Source organism: Aquarana catesbeiana, linkage group LG01, assembly GCF_042186555.1.
Source record: "Aquarana catesbeiana isolate 2022-GZ linkage group LG01, ASM4218655v1, whole genome shotgun sequence".
Taxonomy (NCBI): domain Eukaryota; kingdom Metazoa; phylum Chordata; class Amphibia; order Anura; family Ranidae; genus Aquarana; species Aquarana catesbeiana.
The window spans coordinates 816,238,805-816,260,227 of NC_133324.1; the positions used below are offsets into that span (position 1 = coordinate 816,238,805).

Below are 21,423 nucleotides of genomic sequence, written 5' to 3' on the forward strand. Positions count from 1 at the left end.
TCATCGTGTCTGTCTGGGATTACATGAAGAGACAAAAGGATTTGATCCACAGAAGATTGTGGTTAGTTCGCTGAGATGTTTGAAAAAATCTACCTGCCGAGTCCCTTCAAAAACTGAGTGCAAGTGTATCTAGAAGAATTGACGCTGGTTTGAAGCCAAACGTCACACCAAATATTGATTTGATTTAGATTTTTATTCTGTTAGCTCACTTTGCATTTTGTAAACTGATAAAAAAAAACAATGAAGTATATATACTTTTGAAAGCTTTCTTACTTTACAGCATTCCTTCACACCTGCCTAAAACTTTTGAACAGTACTGTATATCAAATCTTTCTCTTCATTCCTTACGTTAAAAGGGCAATATATAAGAAACATAATGTAAACGTAGATATAAATAGGCTATATATTTAGAAATTTGAAGAAATAAACTAACTAGAAGGAAAAAATAAACCTACTGTAATACATTTCAAGAAAACTACTACATTAACCACTTGAGAGAAAAATATTGTATTGCCATGTATTGAAGAAAAAATGTTTATAATAGTATCACACTAGCAGATACCAGCTTTTGCTACAGTAATTATCAAATAAATCTGGTGGTTATATTTCTGTGTGCTATTTCTTTTCCTATGCTTACATCTGAACATTTAAGCAGCCTGTCTGGATTTAATCAAAACCAAATGAGGATCCAAGTTCTCAGCCTAGACCAGAGCAGTCAGAAGGAAGTAATTCAACGGAGACACAAGAGTGAAAAAAAAAAAAAAAAAAAGATAATAGTTGACAGTTTTACAAAGCCTGGAGACAGAGAGGTTATCCGGAAAACTTGCTGTACATATTACAGGACTTAGAACAGTGTCAGCCCAATTCTAGAGGGATCATTAAGAGGACCTTTCCCTTTACGTTTTGACAACATCTCATCGAGAGGTAATGTTGTAAGCTGATGTATTAAATGACTCATGAAATATTATTTTCCTATGTGCTGAAATATTTATGCTTTGATAACTCTAAAAAAGGGGATGCAGTAAAAATATGTATATGTTTATATACATCTGTTCTTGTCTCCACTACATAGGAGATGAGAACACAAGATATCCTAGTATAGTATATAAAGAAACTTCTGGAATAGCAGAACTTTAATATCTTTGAAAACAGAACATTGTGTTTTGATTTTTTAATTCATTAATTATTCTATTATATAAAATATTTGAGCTGAACAGTAGAGAGTCTAAGAATCATTTTTTTTTTCCTTTTTGTGCTCTGCTGTTTTAGACTCGTAGGCGTAAGCGCCACAGTCTCCTAAATCAAACCTCTAGACTCAGCAGAGAATATCTTTTTCTTCTCTTATTTTCTTTTTGCAGATTCCATTTTTAGTTTCTAGTTTTTCCATCCTTGCTGTTCTCTTTTAGTAAATATTCTAGTGCATACTTCTTCAAGGCAGGAAATTCGTTCTAAGCAATCTGTTTGTTGAGGGCCCCTTTTTCTACAAAAAATCCTTCTGATTTAAAAAGACAGAAGGTACTGGGGAGAAAAAGCTTCAGAGGCTGCAACACGATTTAAAGTTCTTTCCAGCTAGGAAGGGTGTTTACTCAGTCTGTAGGAAAATGCTTGCTGCACAACAGCAATCTGGCATAACACTTGCATGCTTTCTCTAGCCAGCTATAGGATTCTTCGTCTGTCCTAAGATCGTCGTCATGCACCATTGTACATTCTATAGGTAAGACTATTGTGCAATCTTTCCACAAATGTTCTGCTAATGCTTATTGCTCATAACAATCTGTAACTAATTCATAAGTTGTATGAAAAAGACCTTGCTTGTTCCATGTGCACACTGTAAACTGTTTAGTGAATAATGTGGTTTAACATATTAAAAAAGAAAAGGAATATAGAATCGTTAAAGAGATCTAAGAGTGCATAATTAAAGGGAGAAGTAAGCTGTGCTTTAAGTATATACTTCCCAAAGGACACAAAGATGTGCAAGCATTGTTATTACATTTTCAAATCTTTATGTTTAGGAAAAAAAACATTTAAAGTATAACTCTACATTTTCCTTTTTGGACCTTTCTGGATTATGGCAAATTTTAAGGCATGGATGCAAAAATAACAAACCTTTAAATACCTATCTTTAAATAATTAGTATTGATGTATTCTTTGTTCCACATTGATGATTTAATGAAATATAACATTTCCTTGTATGTGACTGGATGTTTGAAGTGAACAGTTTCCATGTATCTAGGTAACTGTTGACTATTGTGGACCATAAAAACTTTACAAGCAAACTATGACTGTTTCAGAGTCTGTATAGAAGTAACAAAATAAAATAGGCTTGCTTTCATACAAGCATTTATGATACTTAATGAGATAGATGATCAATCCAATCCCAGACTTGCCTGAATCTCTCTGACTCAAATGCTTACATATCAAGGTTTAGACAAACGAAAAAAAAAAAAAAACTTGCTATAATCAACCTTTAAATATCAGAAAACAGTCAAACATGAACGTTAAAGTAGTTGTAAAAGCAGAATGTTTTTTACCTTCATGCATTCTATGCATGAAGATATAAAACCTCCTGTGTGCAGCAGCACCCCTCAGCCCCCCTAATACTTACCTGAGCCCATCCCGAGCCAGCGATGTTGCACGAGAGACTCAACTGTCCAGGACTCCCCCTCCTCATTGGCTGAATGGCCTCAATCAAAGTCAGTGAGACAATGAGGAGAGAGATGTGGTGGGGATGGGCTATGGCTCTGTGTCTGAATGGACACAGGAAGCTGTGGCTCGGCTCGGGTGCCCCCAGAGCAAGCTGCTTACTGTGGGGGCACTCAATGGGAGGGATGGGCCAAGAACGCCAAATGGGGACCCGAGAAGAGGAGGATCTGGGCTGCTCTGTGCAAAACCTGCACAGAGCAGGTAAGTATAACATGTTTATTATTTAAAAAAAAAAAAAACAAGACTTTAGTATCACTTTAAGAAGGACATAAGTACAGATCTCTTTGGCATCTTCATAGATCATTTGTTTCTTGTATGGTTTATTAAAATATGCATTGTAATACATTTATTCCAATTTGATAGTTCCTTGTGTCATATGACTCATTAGTGTTGCAAGGTCTCAGGTGTGAATGGGAAGCAGGTGTGTTAAATTTGGTGTTATCGCTCTCACTCTCTCATACTGGTCACTGGAAGTTCAACATGGCACCTCATGGCAAATAACTCTCTGAGGATCTGAAAAAAGAATTGTTGCTCTACATAAAGGTGGTCTAGGATATCAAAAGATTGCCAAGACCCTGAAACCAAGCTGCAGCATGGTGGCCAAGACCATACAGTGGTTTAACAGGGCAGGTTCCACTCAGAACAGGCCTTACCATGGTTTAACAAAGAAGTTGAGCGCACGTGCTCAGCTTCATATCCAGAGGTTGTCTTTGGGAAATAGACATATGAGTGCTGCCAGCATTGCTGCAGAGGTTGAAGGGGTGGGGGGGTCAGCCTGTCAGTGCTCAGACCATACACCGCACACTGCATCAAATTGGTCTGCATGGCTGTCATCCCAGAAGGAAGCCTCTTCTAAAGATGATGCACAAGGAAGTCAGCAAACAGTTTGCTGAAGACAAGCAGACTAAGGACATGGATTACTGGAACCATGTCCTGTGGTCTGATGAGACCAAGATGAACTTATTTGGTTCAGATGGTGTCAAGCGCGTGTGGCGGCAACCAGGTGAGGAGTACAAAGACAAGTGTGTCTTGCCCACAGTCAAGCATGGTGGTGGGAGTGTCATGGTCTGGGGCTGTATGAGTGCTGCTGGGGAGCTACATTGGGGAGCTACAGTTCATTGAGGGAGAGCATGATCCCCTCCTTTCAGAGACTAGGCTGTAGGGCAGTATTCCAACACGATAACGACCCCAAACACACCTCCAAGCAGTGGTGGAACTACCGCCATAGCGAGCCACGCGGTCACTATGGGGCCCGCAGCCGAGAGGGGCCGTGGGGAGGATGAGGAATGCATACTGCGGGGGGACGAGCACCGCCCGCACGGTCCCCCAGCCAGGGGAAGTGAGGAGAGGAAGAGGCAAGCTGTCCATACGAGCAGAGAGCTCAGAGCTTTCATTAGAATTTCCTGTGTTCCCGGGGCTCCCCGTTACATGGCCACCTCTTGGCCCAGCGCCTTTGATATACAGAACACCGGTCCAATGCGGGACAGGTGACGTCATCAAAGGCGCTGGGCCAAGAGGTGGGGCTATGTGACAGGGAGCCCCGGGAACGCAGGTAATGCAAATGAAAGCCATTACAACTCTCTGCTCACACGGACAGCTTGCCTCTACCTCTCCTCACTTCCCGTGTCTGGGGGACCGTGTGGGCGGTGCTCTCCCCCCCACTCTAAGGCAGCCCCAAGCTCACCAACAGCCATTTGAGGGCTGCAGTATGCATTCCTCATCCTCCCCGGTAGTTCCGCCACTGGCTCGCCTCTTTCTCTGCACAGGTGATGCTGCATTGTGCACTGGTCACGCTACATTGGGCACAGGTGAGGCTGCATTGGGCACAGGTGAGGCTGCATTGGGCACAGGTGGGCACAGATGAGGCTGTATTGGGCACAGGTCATGCTGCATTGGGCACAGGTGAGGCTGCATTGGGCACAGGTGGGCACAGGTGAGGCTGTATTGGGCACGGGCAGGCCACACTGCATTGGGAACAGGCAGGCTACATTGAGCACAGGTGAGGCTGCATTGGGCACAGGTGAGGTTGCATTGGGCACTGGACACGCTGCATTGGGCACAGGCAGGTCACGCTGAATTGGACACAGGCAGGTCACACTGCATTGGGCACAGGTCATGCTGCATTGGGCACAGGTGAGGCTGCATTGGGTACAGGTGGGCAAGGTGAGGCAGTATTGGACATAGGCAGCCCACGCTGCATTGGGCGCAGGTGAGGCTGCATTGGGTGCAGGTGAGGCTGCATTGGGCACTGGACATGCTGCATTGGGCACAGGCAGGTCATGCTGCATTGAGCACTGGACATGCTGCATTGGGCACTGGACACGCAGCATTGGGCACAGGTGAAGCTGCATTGGGCACTGGACACGCTGCACTGGGCACAGGCCACGCTGCATTGGGCACAAGTGGGCACAGGTGAGGCAGTATTGGGCACAGGTGAGGCTGTATTGGGCATGGGCAGGCCACGCTGCATTGGGAACACACAGGCCACATTGGGCACTGGTCAGGCTGCATTGGGCACAGGTGAGGGTGATTAAAGTGCAAACACCAGATGTTTGGAGTATCTTTATCTGTTGATTGTTAAACTTTCTGGAATACATATATTGCTATTGTGGTGTAGGATCTGGGCCTGTTGTCCTTTCTTTCCTTCTTTCTTTCTTTCTTTCTTTCTTTCTTTCTTTCTTTCTTTCTTTCTTTCTTTCTTTCTTTCTTTCTTTCTTTCTTTCTTTCTTTCTTTCTTTCTTTCCTTTTCTTTCTTTCTTTCTTTCCTTTTCTTTCTTTCTTTCTTTCTTTCTTTCCTTCCTTCCTTCCTTCCTTCCTTCCTTCCTTCCTTCCTTCCTTCCTTCCTTCCTTCCTTCCTTCCTTCCTTCCTTCCTTCCTTCCTTCCTTCCTTCCTTCCTTCCTTCCTTCCTTCCTCCCTCCCTCCCTCCCTCCCTCCCTCCCTCCCCCCCTCCCCCATTCATCTCAGACTCAAACCACACACCCTTTGAGCCACGCCTACTATTCAATTTAAGCCCCGACATTTTTTTGTGGGGGGGGCCATACAACATTTTGCTATGGTTCCCTGTGATTTCTAGTTACGCCCCTGCCTCCAAGACGACCACTGCCTTGCTAAAGATGCTGAGGGTAAAGGTGATAGACTGGCCAAGCATGTCTCCAGATCTAAACTCTATTGAGCATCTGTGGGGCATCCTTAAACGGAAGGTGGAGGAGCGCAAGTTCTTTAACATCCACCATCTTCATGATGTCATCATGGAGGAGTGGAAGAGGACTCCAGTGGCAACCTGTGAAGCTCTGGTGAACTCAATGCCCAAGAAGGTTAAGGCAGTACTGGAAAATAATGGTGGCCACACAAAATATTGGCACTTTGGGCCTAATTTGGACATTTTCACTTAGGGATGTACTCACTTTTTTTGCCAGCGGTTTAGACATTAATGGCTGTGTGTTGAGTATTTTTGCAGGGACAGCAAATTTACACTGTTATACAATCTGTAAACTCACTACTTTACATTGTAGAAAATTGTAATTTTCTTCAGTGTTGTCACATGAAAAGATTTAATAAAATGTTTACAAAAATGAGAGGGGTGTTCTCACTTTTGTGAGATACTGTATATGCATAAATATCGAATTGAATCTATATGCATACAAAACAAATCGATTCGGTATAACTAAAATTGACACTCTACAGAAATAACAAATTATCCAAAAAAACAAATTAACGTAACATAATGAATATAACAGAACAAAATGATATATTTTACAAATGAAAACGAAACTAAAATAAACAAAATTCTCCACTGTGCACAAGTCTACCCGGTGTGGCTACGAAAGATTGCTGTATATTTATCATGTGACCACCAAAATAAAGCTTTGGGCCCTTTCAAGGAACCCTTGGTGTGCTGATGACATTTTTTCACTTTGATCATCTATGGTTTCTAGCCTATGGTCATTACAGCACCCAGCACTATTGAACAGCCAGTTTCCTGTACGTGTGCGTGGGGAATATTGTGCTTGGCTTTCTCTCCAACAGGGACACAAACAAAAACATATTTTTAATAGAGTGGGTTGAAGTTACAACTTCTGACAAAGTATTTCATTTTTTTTGCCCCAGTGACAGTCACTAACCCCATCTTTGTACTACCGTCACAGGATCAACAAGTAAATGACTATTTTTACAGTATGATCACAGACAAGGATAGCAATTTTATCTCCACAATAAAAAGAAAACAGTTTTGGCTGGGGCTAGGCTGTAACTCTTCATTGCTAATCAAAAATATATAGACTTTGGTTGGAGTGTTTGTTTATTACACTGCAGCAAATCCTTCCCTGGAAACAAGCAAGATGATGAAATCCAGTTAAATTCCTTCTATATTTCTTTTGTGATATTTAGTGAGCCAGTGTTTAGCTGGATCTAAAAATTTCTTCCTGTGCACTCATGTCTGAAATGTAACTTACTATATATACAGGCTGATGTTTCTATTACTTTCTCTTACTTATTCTATTTATAGCCCTCTGTTCTGTTCTTAAAGGGACTGAGTGGGTACAAACCAGCCGTCACCCCTAAGGGAAGGAGAGGACAGTAAAGTGCCATACCTCACGTGTCTGGGAAAAGAGTGTAGCTCAAGTGCAGTGCAAGACAGCCAGGAGCATGCTATGTTCTCCAATCTTGAGACTAGAGCAGCCAGGTGTCATGCAATACTGCCAACTGCTGTGTTTTTAACAAAACAGTTTGGAACTTTTTATTCCTTGTTGCTGCTGTGCTATTACTCCCACTGTTGTGCAGCACAGTTTGGATTAGAGCAGCCAGGGACTTAGCAGGTCCCCAACCGTTTGTTTGGAATTTACAGTTTTTCTTCAGTTCTGGGTATCCCATGCGCCCCCAATTCCCATTCAAGCTAACTGTTCCCAAATAAATACCAAAAAAACCCTAGACTGTTTATTGACTTATTTGGAAGAAAGTGCTAAATCACTTTTGCCTGCCTGTGGGTGCTGTGAGGAGGAAAATAGGCTTGAAATCCAGCGGATCCTTCAGAAGTAGTGCTACACATAGATACAATGGGCTCCATTTAAAAAGCAGTATCTTACTACAACCGAGTATGTGGTAAAATACCGCAAATCTTTTTTAAAAAAATGTTTGGCATTCACTAAAAAGGCTACTAAAATATTGCATGCGCTATTTTATGAAGACTTATTTTAGTAGTGAGTAATTTACCACTAGAGGTAGCCAGCGTCCTTAACAAACAGTGTAAATAGCTGGTTGTTAAGGAGCAAGTGGCCATCAGCATCCTTAAACAACCAGTAAACTACATGGTTGGTAAGGAGCGGGCAGCCAACGTGTCCTTAACAGCCGATGAGTCATTAGCTGTAAAAAGAATTGGGGCAATGAAAAATGAAGAAAAAAATGGCGTGGGTCCCCCTCACTCCATTTCAGGCCTTTATTTGAGTATGCAGTGGTCAGGAAAAGAGAGGGGGGGGTAACCCCCCCCAAACATACCAGGCCACATGCCTCCAACATGGGGGGCTCTGCCCCCAAAAAGCACCTTGTCCCCATGTTGATGGGGAAAAGGGTCTCTTCCCCAGAACCCCGGCCAGTGGTTGTGGGGATCTACGGGCGGGGGGGCTTATCAGAATCCTGGTCCCCCCTATTTGGATGAGTATGGGGTACATACTCCCTGCCCTTTGGTTTATTTAGCAGCGGGAGGCGGAAGAGCTCTCATTCAACTTTCTCTTTTGGGTCATTGTGATTTACATTTTTTATTTTTAAGTAAAGAGCTTGTCAAAATGCCTTCATTTATACTGCACTTTTTTGGGGAATGAGTAGGGTACCCCCTACTCATTCACATGGTGGGATCAGGATTTAGGGGCCCTTTTGTTATAGGAAGCTTTCAGATTCTGATAATCCCCCTGCCCGCAGACCCCCACAACCACCGTCCAGGGTTGTGGGGAAGAGGCCCTTGCCCCCATCAACATGGGGACAAGATGCTTTGAGGGGCAGAGCCCCTGCTACAGAGCACCCCCCCTCCATCTTGAGGCCATGTGGCCTGTTATAGTTTAGGAGGGGGGGGCACTCACTTGCCTCCCCCTTTCCTGACCTGCCTGGCTGCATACACGGATATGGGTCGATTTTAAGTAGGACCCCACTGCAATTTTTTTTACATTCAGCTGTCAGTGGGAAACCCTACTCACAGATGATGATTCCCTGGTTGTTAAGAACGCAGCAGCCACCCCCCTCCTTACAATGTTCTTTACTTGGTGTTAAGGATGCCAGAGACTGCTGGTTTCTTTACTATCAGTGTGAAAGTATTCAGGCTATTCTTAGCGCTAAAACGCCTGAAAAGCACCCCGGTATGAAAGGGGTCTTAAAGCACTCTAGAGGTACCAGATCATACAGTGAATTTAGATGTCCTCACCATTCCTTTTATATGTAAGGTCAGGGGGTAACCTTCTAGTTGCCAAATTTATTCTGAAATGTCATTGAGAAATTATTTGTAATAATGCCTCCCCTCCTAGACTACCACAAGAGCTTGTAAAATAGGATCAAAACACTTAATAAATAATACAATGCAGATGACCGGCCAGTCTTACAGTAGTACATTTCCTGAGAAGGTGGAGTAGGTTTTCAAAAGTGTTTATTTCCTTGCTTGTAAACATATGGAGCAGTAAAACCAAATATTAATTTTTTTTCTTTGTTTTATAACCATTGGATCAAGATAAATTGTCTCTGCATTTCACTGTTAAGCATCAATAAAAAAAAGTGTATCTTGAATTCAATTGTTGGAGAGATGCTCTATGAACCTTTCCAAACATCAACAGAATCCCTTCATTATTTCTGCTTGCCTTCCGCATAAATAAAGATTTTGTGAACCTCTAACATAGGTTATCAATCCAACTTCTTCTGCTCACAAGAAATACACACATAATGGCTCCAGAGCTTTCTTCCAAACAAAATACAGTTTATTTTCCTAAAGACAGTCCTTTTTATTGGCTAATTAAAGCAGAAGTACATAAAAGAATGTTTTGTTTGCAATATGTTAGAAGACACATCTAAGGGCCAGGGTCTGGTCAGCTTGAACCATTTTAGGTTTTAAGGTCCAATCTGCCCAAAAATTCAAACATAAATATACTAAACATAATTATGAAGTGGAAGGAAAATAACAAATGGTCTTCAACAATTTTTTACAAATAAATATCTGAAAAGTGTGGCATGTATTGTATTTGTAGAGTCCCTTTACTCTGATACCCCTAATTCAAATCTAATGGAACTAATGGCCTTAAGAAGTCACCTAATTAAATAGAGTCCACCTGTGTTTAATTTAATTTCAGTATAAATACAACTGTTCTGTGAACCCCTCAGAGGTTTTTTAGAGAACCTCAGAGAACAAATAGCATCATGAAGGCCAGGGAACACACCAGACAAATCAGGGATAAAGTTGTGGAGAAGTTTAAAGCAGGGTTAGGTTTTAAAAAAAATATTCCAAGCTTTAACAATCTCACGGAGGGGACCCCCCAGGCACTGTTTAAAGGACTTTTTCATTGTTATTCTTTTACTTTAAGCATCATTAAAAATCACTGCTCCTTTAAAAACAATTGTTTAAAAAACATTTTTTGTATTGATGCATGTTCCCCAGGGAAGTACCCGGGTCCCCTTTTTATGGCCAATAACTTGCATATAAGGCTTCAAAATGGGCTTTAAGCCAAACTTTTTCCTTGTTCGGGAGTTCTGGTGCGAACCAAACAGGGGGGTGTCTGGCCTATCTCTACGCTTTAACTTAGTGTACTCACTTTGCTTGGAAGCAGGAGAAAAAGGAAAGGAGGGGGGAGACATAAGTCACAGATAGTGGCTGGTGAGCTCACTCACCCGAGAATGGAGGCTCAGGCATCAGCACCTTTAGCCACAATGTATCTGCCGAGGATTGGACTGTGGACAGGCAGGGGTAGGGGCAGAAAGAGGAGGAGCAGATCAAGCCCTCTCTCCTCTCCCACCTGTGCGGGGGGGGGGGGGCGATTGTGCTGGCTCTTGGCAGTGTGAAAGAAAGACACTTGTCTTAGACAACTGCAGCCAGATGTTTGGCAACCCTGGGGTGAGGCACTCCTGGCCCATGCACATGCCTATGCGCCAAGTCAGTTACTTGGGGACCAACAATCCAGTCTCAACAAAGTGTCAGTAAGGCAGAGACTGGTAGGGAAGTGGATGGTGTCAATACTTTTTATTTTTATTATTTTTTTACATTTTTTTAATTTATTTTTTTACAATATTCTTTTTTATTATTTTTTTTTTTTTTTACAATTTTTTTGGAGCCCCAGTGGAGGGCTTTGGTGAAATATCAGAGGTTTATCCAGCTTCGGAAGGTTTTACCCCAATCCTGACCAGGCTATTTTTTGTGATAAAGCACTGCGTTGCTTTAATTGACAATTGCGTGGACATGCGACGCTGTACCCAAATAAAATGTCTGTCCTTTTTTCCCCACAAATAGAGCTTTCTTTTGGTGGTATTTGATCACCTCTGTGGTTTTTATTTTTTGCGCTATAAACAACAAAAAAACAGACAATTTAAAAAAAAAAAACAATATTTTTTACTTTCTTCTATAAAATATACCCAATAAAAAAAATGTAAAAAGATAAATTTCTTCATCAATTTAGGACAATTTATATTCTGCTACATAAAAAATCAATATAAACAAAAATCAATATATTGATTGGTTTGCGTAAAAGTTATAGCGTCTACAAACTATGGGATATATTTTTGGACTTTTTAATTTTTTATTGTTTTTACTAGTAATGGCGGGGATCAGCAATTTTTAGTGGGACTGTGACATTGCGGCGGACAATTCTGAGACTAAGTGACACTTTTTGGGGACCAGTGACACCAATACAGTAAGCAGTGCTAAAAAAAATATCCTGATTCCTCACAATATATAAATGACACTGGCAGGGAAGGGGTTAACATCGGGCGATCAAAGGGTTAAGTGTGTTCCTAGGGAGTGATTTCTAACTGTGTGGGGGGTGAACTGACTGGAGGAAGAGAGACATCTGTGTTCCTGATTAGCAGGAACACAAGATCTCTCTCTTCCTGTCTGACTGATATACAGTCTGTCTTGTTTACATAGGCAGACCGCTGTTCTGCCTTTCCTTTCAACGATCGCTGGTGGCCGGCAGCCATCGCGGCCATTGGACCCGCTGATTGGCTTCCGCTGTGTCCAATCACAGCAGAAGCGCTGCTCCATCAGCGCGCGAGCGTGCGCCAGAGCCGATCTGAGGAATCAGGTACAGGTACGTGATTTTGTGCTTAAATGTATGTGGGGCGGTCCTTAAGTGGTTAAACAGACCTGTGATATCTCACTTTTGAGACAGAGAAAGGGACTGAGGACAGAGGTACCCCAGTGCCTTTCTCTGCAACCTCAACTGCACTGGACAGTGAATGAATATTAAGCGCTTTGTGCTAAGCAGCTTCCTGTTCATTCACAAACAGATTCATAGTAAACACAGTCCACTATGTTATGTATGGACACAGTGGTTGATCGGTACCAATCACTCACTGTGTTCATTCAGATAAGGAAGGGGTCAGTAAATGACATATTTACCAACCTCTTCCCCTGCTCCATCCTAAATTACCCCCCTCTGTTTCCACAGCACCAGCTGGGGGGACAGGGGAGGAGAGATGCCAGCAGCACTGCGGGGAGGGAAGCAAGGGGAGGGGGGCAGCAAGGGGAATCTGCACCACAGGAGGTGATCAGGGTGTGCCCAGGGACACCCAGCACACCCCATGCACATACCTATTGTATGAAACCCGGACACGTGATTCAAAACCCAGAATGTAGGGGTAAATCCCAGAAGGGTGACAACCCTCTCTCTGACTAATCCTCTAGCTCGGTATTGGTGCTCTGGCCCATTTTTGAAATTCTGATCCTCTTGTTTGCTGTAACTTTCTACTTTGTGGTCACAGCCATCCTGCCCAGGCTGTACAGTTTCCTGCATATGTAACAAGAGGTAAGAGTATCAGTACATGCATAAGTATGGCTCTTAACTGCAAGCTTTCAAAGGTACGAAGCATTGCAGAAATGGTTATAAAGTCTGAGCCCTATTTTTTGAGAGGTAAGTTTATGATCAGTGCAGGACATTTATAAAATAAAAAGTGAACCTGTGCTAAGACTACGAACATTAAAGCTGAACTCTAGGCAGATATCAATGGCAAAATCTGTAATCAATAATACGTTAATAAATTAATTTTTAAAAAGCAAGCAGTGCAAGTACCTAATTTTGATTATTGTTATTAGCCTCTTGCAAGTCCAAGGGGCTAATCAGTTCATATGTTGAGAAGAAGCATTCTGACATTAAGAGAAAGCATGGTGACAGACATGAACTCATCATCATGCTGCTTCTCCTTTCACTTTCCAGCAATGGGCTGAGGTGGCTCAAGGAATACCTGAGATCAGAGGAAATGGGTTGAATATTGCTGGCGATCAGACTGAGAATTTTGCAGTGTAAATAAAGTACTGCAGGGGAAATCTCTGCATTGAGGCTGTATGTTTCATTAAGAACTACTTTTATTATTTTATCTATTTCTGGGATATTCATTTTCATCTAGTTATTTTTAGCTGCAGTACATAGTTTTGAGTATAAACAGAAAAGTCAGTGCTACTACCCATACACCACATAGATAGCAGAGCTCCCAGGTGCTCAATCTACAGTCGCTGACTAAGTAGAGTAATGTGGAAAAAATGATTTGTTGAGTTGTTGCTCTTAAAACGTCTTCAATTTATTGAATAGCCACAGTGAACAAACGCAGATTAAGTCAGTTGACACGTTTCAGCCTATAAGGCCTTAGTCATAACCACCATGGTTATGACTAAGGCCTTATAGGCTGAAACGCGTCAACTGACTTAATCTGAGTTTGTTTACTGTGGCTATTCAACAAATTGAAGAAACTTTAAGAGCAACAACCGGAGTGTGGATCATTTTTTCCACAGTACATAGTCTTGGCCAGCAGTAAAGGAGCTTTAAAATAAGCTATCCTTGACCTCTCTAGCTGCTTGTAGTGTGAAGTAACTCATTCTCAAATATACTCAAATTTTACAACAAAAACTCTGAAGTCAGTCTACAAGCAGTTTCTAACAGTTTAGAAATAGTGATGAGCCAAACATACCTGGGTTTGGTCCTAAACAGTTTTGGCAAGCTGTGCCAAATCCGATCCCTATTCAAGTCAATGGGATCGGGATCTTAGAAATCCTTGATGACTATTTTTTAGCTAATAGGCAAGGAATTGTCAAACAAATCACATGGGGGCTGTGGACTGCCCTAGGGGACATTTAACAAAGTAGGATTTTTTTTTTCTGTTTAGCTAGGGGCAGCAATTTTATTAATGCTTAAAGTAACTCAATAACAATGGAAAAATCCTTTAAATAACAGGCCTGGGCGTTGCTCTTCACCTATATGTTAGGTGGTATATCTGTATAATATATACAACCTACTGCAGCAAAACTGGCATTTACTAAGAAAAACAATGCAGTTTAAATTTCTGATAAATGACATTTCTGGGGTGCTTTGTTCTGTTTTTAGATCTATACCAGATCTTTATCCTAGATGGGGAACTATTATAGATGTTAATGGAAGATCCCAAGCAAAAAAAATCTGCAAACTTGAATAATGGTCTGGATTTTCTTCACAATATCTATAGCTACAACAGAGAATTAGTCAATGCTTTAGGCCCAGCTGGGGGGTAGTATCCACTGTACCGGCCTGTCCCCCACCTAAAATGTGTAAAGGTGACCAGAAGGGGTAGTCCATATTGACCTGATTGTGATGCTTTGCTTCACGGCACAGCAAAAATTATACAGCACCTCATGATTTTCAAGCGGAACCACGACTAAATGACACCCATTCAAGTCAATGAGACCACGCTGCAACTTCCCTGCAACCAAATGTAACGCACACAGTTGTGGTGTGGTGCTTTGGGCTTTTAGTGATTAAAACAGGAGTTCAGGAGGCGACATAGTGCCTCTACAATGCCTGTGAAATGCCTATGAAAAGCAGTCAAACACATGTTTCAGAGGGCAATACACACCCCCATAAGTGTAAATGGGTCCTTAATGTAATTTTACTGCTTGTTTACAATATGTAAATACTTTATTGTGCATTGTCCAGGCACGGGTTCAATTTAAGTATTATCTCTAATACACGGTAGCAGGCTTTTTTGTTTGATAGATATTTTCCTTTATAGCTTATATGTTCTATAAATCACAAAAGGCGTTAATCAGCCTGCAAAAAAAATTGCAAAGGCCAAACTTTGCATTCTTCTTTAAATTTAAAAATAGTTTCACCGCACAGCACATTACCATTTTATTTTAATGCAATAAATGGCAAGCCAAACATGTGATGGCAGTATGGTGGCCCAGTAATGTTTATGCTACTATAGCAGTTTGTTCTTGTTTCCGTGGCACATGATCTAACAGCGTCTTGCTTCCAAAATAATAATGTTTAACATATGCTTTTTGAGATTTTTTTGGGATGTGTATGATGACAGGATTTGATATTACAGAAAAGAGTAACAAGACAAGAATTATGGGTGGTTAATCGCAGCAAACCTTTCTCATTTCACTGAATGGGAAGTTCAATCAGGATTTTGACATCTATATTAGGGACCAGACCATTGTTGTAAAAGTAGAGACAGTATAGGGAGGCATGGAAATCTTCAAGTGAAACTCAAGGCATAGACATTTTTATCATTTTGAGGTCTCTAAGGGAACCCTTGCTCTTTTTTACTTTATCTTCCAGAACTAAAAAGAGGGAAAACCACTAAGTCAGACTTTGAAGGCAGATTGGACCAATGATATTGATTAAATATTGATTGATTGATTGATTGATTAATTGATATTGATTAAAATTAAAACTCAATTGCCTCTGACAGCCTCCTCAGCACACCATCTCCAGCTTCCACCAGAACTCCACTCTGCCCCTGCTGGCCTGACTCTGAGTATTTAAGAGGTGTCCTCCCCCTGCCAGCCAATTTGGCCGGGGATTGGTTGGGGCCCTCGTCATACTCCAGGCAGCTCCTCCTAACTTCCCTCCCATTCTTCTGGAAGCTTCTCTAAGGTTCCACAAGTAGGGGGAGGTACCAGAGGTGCTGCCTGATCAGTCATCCAGCCTCCCTGGATCATTTACCCTGACCCGGATTCAAAACATAGGCTTGGCTACCTGCCAAGCCTAAATTTACCTACACTACAAAAACCTATGTGCAACCTCATCTAGCACACTAGAGGGTGCTACACTTTTAAAACAAATACCATGCAAAAGAAGAGTGTTAGTATTTACCTTCCCTGTTATTTGGGGTAGTTACCCTTGCTCATTTCCAGAGGAATAGTCCCTGACAATTTTCTTGGAAACTAACACTTCTCTATAATGTTTCCCTGGAACAATGTTCAGTGGTACAGGCAGCAGGAAAGTTAAAGTGGTTTTAAACCTTAGACATGAAATCGGAACAAAGCACATATTTCTATAGTGTTTATTTGCTTTTCTCCAAAGCACTAAATGTAATTTCTCTCTGCTGTTTCATTCCTCTTTTATCTGTATGAGTCACTTTTGACTAATTTTCCTAACACCAAGAGAAAAAAGGTGACAGGAGAGGGAACTCCAGCACACAGCCTGTGATTGAAAGCCCCAGCTCTGTTCCTGTGTGCTTTCAGAGTTCTTGCACAGTGTGTTACTGCAGCACCTCATCCCCTGCTTTGTGAGTCTGTAAAAAAAATCATTTTTTATCTCTGAGTTTTACAAGAAAGTACAGAACAAATGGTTGCAAATAAACAAGTACAACTTATGTAGGAGGATTTGTTTCACCCATGTGTGTCACCTAAGGCCAGTCACTTCACTGGTTATAGGTGGAGGTTTACAATCACTTTAAGTATTTAAACTCCTGTTTTTTAGGATATTTGTTTTGGATGATTTAAAATTAATTACAGTGTAACTTTAAAGCCCAGCACTAGCCAAATAAAAAAGGGGCTGCACAAGAATAAAGAGCCACAGTCGCCTGCTTTATGTAGTGACACAAGGGATGTCATATACCTATACAGTATGCACAGAGGCAGAGAATGCAGGAACAGGCACGGCTTAAGGGATGCCAGGGATACCATTTTTGTAAATGCAACAGTAACAGGGAATGCAGGGAAGTAACAGATGCATGACTTTATCAGGGGGGTGCTGGGGTCCCCCCAGATTTCAGTTGCGCCCCCAACCTCACCTCTACCTCCCCACACAGCACATACCAGGGTTGCCAACCATCATTAAATTCAAGGACATTTTGTAAAATCCATTATTTCTACATCTATCCATGAATATCCATGAATGTTTGTTACGGACATGTAGTCTGCATGTCTGTAATGGATATTCACAGACAGATGTAAAAATCATGAATTTAGACTAGGTTGACACTACTGCGGGTGGTTGTGGGGAACCACCCGCAGCCAAAAGGTGCTGTTCTTTATAGACACATGGGACTGCCAGTCATTCTTATTGGAACCCCCGCACATCTAAAAACGCGATGAGTTTTCAGGTGTGAGATTTGCCGGCCCCTGAGGTTCAAATATGGTGCAGGAACCTTTTTCCTGCATGAAACGCAGGCACAGCAGCCCATGAATGGGCAGCTATGCCTGCTCAAATGGGTCTTAAAACAATTCCTCTTCTTCCAATGTAGCCCAGGACAAATGGTTGGACACACATGATTTAGATGGTTTGGATACAGTAGAGAGGAGGTTAGAACCTCTGTTGGGATTTTCCTGTTCTCTGTCTCACCATTGAAACCACTAAAGGCCATTTTTCATCACTGTTCTGTCTGACACATGGACAGGAAGTAGAAGGAAATTTGTTTTATCTCCTTTAGCATAAAAAAAACTCTATGAGTCATTGACTGCTTAAAAGAATGGCTAAAATACAAATCTTCACTTTTTAACAAAATAATTAAAAAAAAATAAATAAAATAAAGGTTGCAAATATGTCATACCTAACATTACTTCATGTTTAGCACTAAAGTAATGATTTAAAATATGTCCTCACGTATACTTATTAATATGCATTGTAGTATTTTTCCCTTGAATAAGATTAAGGACCTTGAGTAAGGCACTTGCAAAAAATTATAACAATAACACTAATGCGAACACACGCCTAGGGTTAATGCACATTTTATATGCATTTAACATGGCTTTAAGGAACATTTAAAAAAACGCCCCCTAGACACCCTTTGAGTGACTTTTTTTATTAAGGGGGAAGTGGCTTTTTTTCCACCTCACTTGATAAATGCTTGTCAAACAAATTGTAGATGTGACATACCAGGGTACAGGTGTGTTTACGGTGCTTTACCATAGACTTGAATGGAAGTTTCAACTCCTCCCAGACTTATAGCTTCATTTTTGGCAACAAGAAGTGATGCAAAAGCTAAATGTTTTTCAAATGTGAACAGCTCTGTCCTCTTTCGATATTATCCACTGTTGACTGCTTTGCTAGGCATACAGGGATCTGCAAAATGTGCCTCAAATGCCTGTTTCTCTTGCCAATGTGAACAGGGCCTTAGGAGTCTGCCAATCATTGTTGATGTCCAAGTTACTGGAAGAATATTTGTGATCACACAAATTCTTTGATGTCAGTTCTATTCTTCAGATTAATCCATTGTCAGCTCAATGGTATGGCTTATGCCGCGTACACACGACCAGTTTTGCCGTCGGAGTAAACTCCGAAGGTTTCTCAGACGGAACTCTGACGGAATTCCAGTCAAGCGGTCTTGCCTACACACGGTCACACCAAAGTCCGACCAAAGTCCGACCGCCCAGAACGCGGTGACGTACAGCACGTATGACGGGACTAGAAAAAGGAAGTTCAATAACCAGTATCCAATAGCTTCCATCTCGTATTTGCTTCAGAACAAGCGTCATTTTTGGTCCGTCTGAACAGCATACAGACGAGCTCTTTTCGCAATAGGAATTGGTTCCGTCGGAAATATTTAGAACATGTTCTATTTCTAGGTCCGTGAGAATTTTCGAAAAAAAGTCAGATGAGGCACACACATGATCGGAATATACGATGAAAAGCTTCCTTCTGACTTTTTCTGTCGGACATTCTGCTCGTGTGTACGCGGCTTAAAAGATTGTGCCATGGAATAATGCAGCCTGTTGACCACTTTAGGCTAAGATGGTAAAGAAACCTGCTTTGTTGTAGGATGTCACCTGCCAAGCAATAGCATTCTTTTTGACTGTTTTTTTTGTCTGATAGTGTTTTTGTTGTTTTATGCCTCTGATTATTAAAGTAAACCTGTCACGTGTGAAACAACATTCCAATGTTGTGTAGCCGGTAGATATATTTAAGAAATTGGTTTTATATTTTTAATTTATGACAACAATACCAAGTAGTCAGCATCTATAAGTCTATTGTTTTGTTACCTTCTATTAAAATTTGTGATCAAAGGGGATGGAGGACCTCAGTTATGAAAAATGGCTACAAACATTAAATTTATTCTTCCTGGATAATATGTAACTCTCGACACTACAAGCAATTTAAATTCATTCCGCGTGGAGTGAATTTTTTTATTATATTGAAACTTGAATTCAGACTCTGAAAGACTTGGCAAAAGCATATAACTTTAACTGTTTCGTTATGAACTTCTATAAACTTCTGCTCCAAGAACTCAAAAGATTCCCTGTAAATAACCTAAGCATTTTAGCATGGTTTCTTTTAGATATACAGCTTAGTTTTACAGAAATCAAGTTTTTTGTTCGCTTAGAAATGTGATACTGTGGCTGGATGGGCAATCTGTCTATTTCAGTGAACTAAAATGACCCATAACAAATAACTATGTAATACTTACACTAGGCAATAGTCAATGAGCAGTTTTTAGATTCTGAAGGTGTAACTCAGAGTCAGATGTCATTTTGTTTACACTGATTAATAAAATTCCTGTATTTGTGTTGTATGATCTCCTGCCACACAGCTTGAAGGTTTCATAGACACGCACTTCAGAAAACATGTACAGCTGCATTTAAAGTGTCATTGAACAATATCCTTATTCTCCAAAAATAATCCAAACACACCCACTACTGAATGGCCCTGTAACCTATGTTTCCTTTGTAACTTCCGTTTTGTTTGGATTGAGCAGCTAGCAGCAAGCATGTGCCCTGCCCTATGTACACTATAAATTCATAGTCCCTAATCCATCTCAGGAGTGAGAAAGAGAGGATGGCTATGTTCCTACAGTACATACAGTGGGACCATGTAAAAAAAACGTAGCCACCTTCTAACAGGAAGTCAGATCACTGCAACAAAAAAAGGAATTTGGAGATTTGGAAGAGGCTGGGAGCAACAGAAGGTCCTTTTTGAGTTAAGATACGTTTTTAAATAGATTTTCTTTTAAACCAGCAAATACTGTCATCTTAATAGACTGTTCACATGCTCAGTATCCACTGGACCTTCTCATAAACAAAGACACTTCTTGTGCACTTTAACCACTTATCGTCCACCCCATAGCAGTTTGAATCCATGGACTTGATGTCCACCAGCACCCACTGATCATCCAGCACAGAGGCAGAATGGCGATCTGTATATGTAAACAAGGCAGATCACCGCTCTGACAGGAGGGAAGGCATGGATCCTGTGTCTCTGTAAAGCAGGGACATGGATCCCTGACTTCCCCTAGTAAAAGCACCTCCCGCACTGTAGTAAAACACAGGCTAGGCCCATAATTAACCCTTTGATCGCCCCTGACGTAAACCCCTTCCCAGCCAGTGTTATTAGTACAGTGACAGTGCTGTACTAATGTCACTGGTCCCGAAAAAAAGTGTTAATTAGCCCTGGTCAAATTGCATGCCAAATCGGTGGCAATTGCTGGGAATGGCAACGTTCGAATCGATTCCCAAAAGTTGTTTCTGTACTGCTTTTGGCGATTTCAGGGTGCGATTTCCATTGACATCTGTGCAGGAACCCGCACAGATGTCTCTGAAATCGCCCCCAAAGTCAGGACTGACTTGTGTGAATGAAATTGTGCGAGTTCAGCTGACCTTGCACGATTTCATTTGCGCTGTCAGTGTGAACCAGACCTGAGTGTCAAAATGTCCTCCGCAATATTGCAGTTCCACTATAAGTCGCTGTTCGCTGCCATTACTAGTGAAAAAAAAAATACCATAGTTTGTAGACGCTATAACCTTTGTACAAACCAGTCAATATACAATAATTGGAATTTTTTTACCAAAAATATGTAGCAGAATACATATTGGCCTAAATTTATGAAGATTTTGATTTTTTTCAATTTGTTTATGTTTATGTTTATGTTTTTGTTTAATAGCAGAAAGTAAAAATTTTTTTTTCTTTTTTAAAGAAGGTAGTTTTGGATGGTTGTTAAAGTGAAGCTAAAGGAAAAACGTGTTTTTTTCATTTTGGATAGAGTAAAGGGGAGCCATAGCCCCTGTTTTCCTTTTCGTATCAAAGTTCCGTATCAATTTCCCTTCACTTCCTATTCCATAGCCAAAACAGGGAGTAAAAGGAAATGCCCCCCAAAGTGAGGGAGTCCCTGGTTTTCACCAAAGTCACCATAGCTAGTGTCCCCATTGGAAGATCCCCCCCCCCCCGATCCTGTTCTCATAATAAACCAAGATTTGAGGTTTTCTATTACACTCACTTACGATGGTAATGGTAAACAGGACAAAATTAGAGGGTGAATCTCACTAACGGAGGCACATACAACAATAAAAACCT

The 21,423-nt window shown here is 41.3% G+C and overlaps 1 protein-coding gene across 1 annotated transcript in view; it reads left to right on the top strand.

Annotated features, from left to right (window-relative positions):
• Positions 1–274: 274 nt before the first annotated feature.
• Positions 275–21,423, top strand: part of DLC1 (DLC1 Rho GTPase activating protein) — a 602,554-nt gene continuing 581,405 nt past the window's right edge. The window contains exon 1 of the mRNA XM_073608297.1: positions 275–924. The gene's annotated coding sequence lies outside the window, so the exon portion shown is untranslated. The remainder of the gene's footprint in view (positions 925–21,423) is intronic.